The sequence below is a fragment of the Babylonia areolata genome, chromosome 29 (genome assembly GCF_041734735.1).
Source record: "Babylonia areolata isolate BAREFJ2019XMU chromosome 29, ASM4173473v1, whole genome shotgun sequence".
NCBI lineage: Eukaryota > Metazoa > Mollusca > Gastropoda > Neogastropoda > Buccinidae > Babylonia > Babylonia areolata.
Window position 1 is genome coordinate 7,333,516 of NC_134904.1, and position 5,696 is coordinate 7,339,211.

Below are 5,696 nucleotides of genomic sequence, written 5' to 3' on the forward strand. Positions count from 1 at the left end.
TGTGGGTGTGTGAGTGTGTGTGTGTGTGTGTGTGTGTATATATATGTGTGTGTGTGTGTGTGTGAGTGTGTGTGTGTGCATGTGTGTGTGTGTATGTCTGTCTGTCTGTCTATCTGACTTGTGAATGACACAGCGTGTCAGCTCAAATAAGCGAGGGGATGGCAATTAAAGGCCCACTGAGGGATTGTTCCTCTGGTTTCCACATGGACGGTGTTATACGCTCATTTGTCGCCTCCGTCAAAATGTCGCTGGTGACATACTTGGTGGTTCTCAGTCATCCGCTCAATCGTCGGCGACACATCAGCACACAGCCGAGAAGTCAATGGTAAACATGCCCCGCCCTTCTATTCGTCACAAGGTAGAGACAAAGTCACCGGTAAGCATGCCCCCCTCGAATCGTCAGTAGGTAGAGACAAAGTCACCGGTAAACATGCCCCCCTCGAATCGTCACTTGGTAGAGACAAAGTCACCGGTAAACATGCCCCGCCCCTCGATTCGTCACTAGGTAGAGACAAAGTCAGCGGTAAACATGCCCCGCCCCTCGATTCGTCACTAGGTAGAGACAAAGTCACCGGTAAACATGCCCCCCTCGAATCGTCACTAGGTAGAGACAAAGTCACTGGTAAGCATGCCCCGCCCCCCCCCCCCCCTCGAATCGTCACTAGGTAGAGACAAAGTCACTGGTAAGCATGCCCCCCCTCGAATCGTCACTTGGTAGAGACAAAGTCACTGGTAAGCATGCCCCCCTCGAATCGTGACTTGGTAGAGACAAAGTCACTGGTAAGCATGCCCCCCTCGATTCGTCACTAGGTAGAGACAAAGTCACCGGTAAACATGCCCCCCTCGATTCGTCACTAGGTAGAGACAAAGTCAACGGTCAACATGCCCCCCTCGAATCGTGACTTGGTAGAGACAAAGTCACTGGTAAGCATGCCCCGCCTCGATTCGTTACTAGGTAGAGACAAAGTCACTGGTAAACATGCCCCCCTCGATTCGTCACTAGGTAGAGACAAAGTCAGTGGTAAGCATGCCCCCCTCGAATCGTCACTTAGTAATGACAAAGTCAGCGGTAAACATGCCCCGCCCCTCGATTCGTCACTTGGTAGAGTCAAAGTCACCGGTAAACATGCCCCCCCCCCCTCCTCCCCCGCCATCGAATCGTCAGTAGGTAGAGACAATGTCACCGGTAAACATGGCCCCCTCGATTCGTCACTTGGTAAAGACAAAGTCACCGGTAAACATGCCCCCCTCGAATCGTCACTAGGTAGAGGCAAAGTCACCGGTAAACATGCCCCTCCCTTCGATTCGTCACTAGGTAGAGACAAAGTCACCGGTAAACATGCCCCGCCCTTCGATTCGTCACTAGGTAGAGACAAAGTCACCGGTAAACATGCCCCCCCTCGATTCGTCACTAGGTAGAGACAAAGTCACCGGTAAACATGCCCCCCCCCCCCCCCCCCCCCCCCCCCCCCCCGAATCGTCAGTAGGTAGAGACAAAGTCACCGGTAAACATGCCCCCCTCGAATCGTCACTAGATAGAGACAAAGTCACCAGTAAACATGCCCCCCCCCCCCCCCTCGAATCGTCACTTGGTAGAGACAAAGTCAGCGGTAAACATGCCTCCCTCGATTCGTCACTTGGTAGAGACAAAGTCACCGGTAAACATGCCACCCCCCCCCCCCCCACCCCCTCGATTCGTCACTTGGTAGAGACAAAGTCACCGGTAAACATGCCCCCCTCGAATCGTCACTTGGTAGAGACAAAGTCAGCGGTAAACATGCCTCCCTCGATTCGTCAGTAGGTAGAGACAAAGTCACCGGTAAACATGCCCCCCTCGAATCGTCACTAGGTAGAGACAAAGTCACCGGTAAACATGCCCCCCTCGAATCGTCACTTGGTAGAGACAAAGTCAGCAGTAACATGCCCCCCCTCGATTCGTCACTAGGTAGAGACAAAGTCACCGGTAAACATGCCCCCATCGAATCGTCACTAGGTAGAGACAAAGTCAACGGTCAACAGGCCCACCTCGAATCGTCACTAGGTAGAGACAAAGTCACCGGTAAACATGCCCCCCTCGAATCGTCACTAGGTAGAGACAAAGTCACCGGTAAACATGCCCCCCTCGAATCGTCACTTGGTAGAGACAAAGTCACCGGTAAACATGCCCCCCCCCCCCCCCCTCGAATCGTCAGTAGGTAGAGACAAAGTCACCGGTATACATACCCCCTTTGATTCGTCACTTGGTAGAGACAAAGTCACTGGTAAGCATGCCCCCCCCCCCCCCCCCCCTCGAATCGTCACTAGGTAGAGACAAAGTCACCGGTAAACATGCCCCCCTCGAATCGTCACTAGGTAGAGACAAAGTCACCGGTAAACATGCCCCGCCCTTCGATTCGTCACTAGGTAGAGACAAAGTCACTGGTAAGCATGCCCCACCCCTCGATTCGTCACTTGGTAGAGACAAAGTCACTGGTAAACATGCCCCACCCCTCGATTCGTCACTTGGTAGAGACAAAGTCACCGGTAAACATGCCCCACCCCTCGAATCGTCACTAGTTAGAGACAAAGTCACCGGTAAACATGCCCCCCTCAAATGGCGACATTTTCACGTGAGTTATAAGAAATTAAGATTTTTTACAAAGTCATCAGAGTTGTACGTCATAGGCCTTCACAAAGATATCCTCTGCTTCCTTGGCATGGACTGTTTTCTGACGAACGAATATACAGTCCAGCAGTAGAGTCTGCTGAGCCAACTGGGTATGGAAACTGGGTGGCCCCTAGCTCAGAAATAACTGTGTCTGAAAGGTTAAAACTATGTACAAGTGGTTCTGCATCGTATGATACTTTTGTCTTTATCATCGCTATCATCATCAGCATCGTCGTCGTCACCATCATCTTTGTCACCAATATCTCCATGAGCATCATGAGCATGTTACCAGATGAATTGTCGTCGGCGACAGTTTGGCGGGGCTCTGTTAACCGATGAATTGTCGTCGGCGACAGTTTTGGCGGGGTTCTGTTAACCGATGAATTGTAGTCAGCGACAGTTTGGCGGGGCTCTGATAACCGATGGATTGTCGTCGGCGACAGTTTGGCGGGGCTCTGATAACCGATGAATCGTCGTCAGCGACAGTTTTGGCGGGGCTCTGATAACCGATGAATTGTCGTCAGCGACAGTTTTGGCTGGGCTTTGTTAACCGATGAATCGTCGTCAGCGACAGTTTTGGCGGGGCTCTGTTAACCGATGAATTGTCGTCGGCGACAGTTTTGGCGGGGCTCTGATAACCGATGAATTGTCGTCAGCGACAGTTTTGGCTGGGCTCTGTTAACCGATGAATTGTCGTCAGCGACAGTTTTGGCGGGGCTCTGATAACCGATGGATTGTCGTCGGCGACAGTTTGGCGGGGGCTCTGAAAACTCAGCAGTGACAATATGACGCACGATAGGCATGCTCCCTGTGGGAGTGGAAAGGGGAGCTCCCCAATTCCACATGCATGCTGCTGTCTTGTTTTCCTAATGTTGTTTGTTGATTTTTTTTTTTCTTTCTTTATTTTCTCTTCTTCTTTTTTTTTAAAGGGAAATCAGACATTTTCATCAGGGATGACTGGTCTATACTGAGACCATCCTTATTTTGTTGTGTCTGTAATGTACCTTGTATTTGGTTATGTCCATTCTTGTCTATTAATGATTCAAAGCTGACTGTTTGATATTGTTATGTTTCTGTATGTCTGTGGGTTTTCTTCTCGTGTTTTCTGTCATTGTCTCTTGCCCTTCGGGTTCGTCGCCTTTTTATCTTCTGACTTCATCTTCAGAACTGCAGCTTGTTTTGTTGTTGTCTTGGGCTTATTCTTCCACGGGTGCAATAGCCGAATGGTTAAAGCGCTGGACTTTCAATCTGAGGGTCCTGGGTTCGAATCTCGGTGCACCTGGTGGGTAAAGGGTGGAGATTTTTCCGATCTCCCAGGTCAACATATGTGCAGACCTGCTAGTGCCTGAACCCCCTTCGTGTGTATGCGCACGCAGAAGATCAAATACGCACGTTAAAGATCCTCTAATCCATGTCAGCGTTCGGTGGGTTATGGAAACAAGAATATACCCAGCATACACAACCCCGAAATCGAAAATGTTACATGTCTGTCTGAGTGTGTATGCGTGTGCGTCTGAAATCTGATTGAATAACACAGGAAACGAATGATGAGCGCCCAGTGGCAGCCGTCAGTCGGCTCTGCCCAGGTAGACAGCCTGTGGTGCAAATGTCCCCGTGTATGTAAAGCGCTTAGAGCTTGGTCTCTGACCGAGGATAGGCGCTATGTAAGTATCCACATCAATCAATCAATCAATCCTGCTGATACATTGCATCTTCTTCATCTGGTTCTTCCGCTGGTTGTTGCCCGGTGTCCTCTGTTCATCGTACTGCATTTCCCGTCCATCTCCTCTTCTTTGTTTTCTTCACGTTTGGTGGCAGGCTAAGGAGGGAGTCTGGTCGTTCATGTATTGCCATTAGTCTGTGAATGAGCATGTGCGTGTGAATGTGTGGGGTGAGTGCGTGGGTGTGTGTGCGCGCGTGCACGGGTATGTGTGTGTGTGTGTGTGTGTGTGTGTGTGTGTGTGTGTGTGTGTGTGTGTGTGTGACATATCCTATGTTTGTTCGTCATCATTTTTTGTTGATTCTTTTTATTTCTCTGACTGACTCACCCTGTCTGCTGGTTTGTCACTGACAGTGTTAGGGGAGATGGGGTCGTTGTGTGTGTGTGTGTGTGTGTGTGTGTGTGTGTGTGTGTGAGTGTGTGTGTGTGTGTGTGTGTGTGTGTGTGTGTGTGTGTGTGTGTATGTGTGTGGGCGTGTGTTGTGTGTGTGTGTGTGTGTTTGTGTGTATGTGTTTGTGCGTGTGTGTTGTGTATGTGTGTACGTGTGTTGTGTGTGTGTGTGTGTGTGTGTGTGTGTGTGTGTGTGTGTGTGCGTGTATGTTGTGTTTGTGCGTGTGTGTTGTGTGTGTGTGTGTGTGCGTGTATGCTGTGTTTGTGCGTGTGTGTTGTGTGTGTGTGTGTGTTTTGTGTGTGTGTGTTGTGTGTGTGTGTGTGTGTGTGTGTGAGTGTGTGTGTGTGTGTGTGTGTGTGTGCGCGCGTGTGTTGTGTGTGTGTGTATGTGTGTGTGTGTGTGCGTGCGCGTGTGTTGTGTGTGTGTGTGTGTGTGTGTGTGTGTGTGTTGTGTGTGTGTGTGTGTGCGCGCGCGCGCGCGTGTGTGTGTGCATGTGTGTGCGAGAGAGACAGGAGAGAGAGGGGAGAGAGTGACAGGAGGGGCAGAGAGGGGATAGAGGGGGGGCAGAGAGAGATGGGAGAGAGGGGGGGGGGGGAGAACGGAGAGAAGTTGTATGAGTCTGCCTGCCTGCGTGTATTGCCGGGTGTCTTGCTTGGATAAACCAAAGTGCATTCTTGGCATGGCGCGCTGAAGCAAGAAGGGAGAAGCAGGCAGAAAGACAAACAGACAGACAGATAGGTGGGTAGGTAGGTAGGTAGACAAACAGACGGACAGACCGATATATTAAGATATAGATATAGAGAGAGGGGAGAGAGAGAGAGAGAGAGAGAGAGAGAGAAGGGGGGGAGGCATACAGAGAGTACAAAAGACACAGTGATCACACTTCGTAATGTCTGTGGCTCACCACAAGACAATCTTCCTTCCTCCCTTCACTGTAA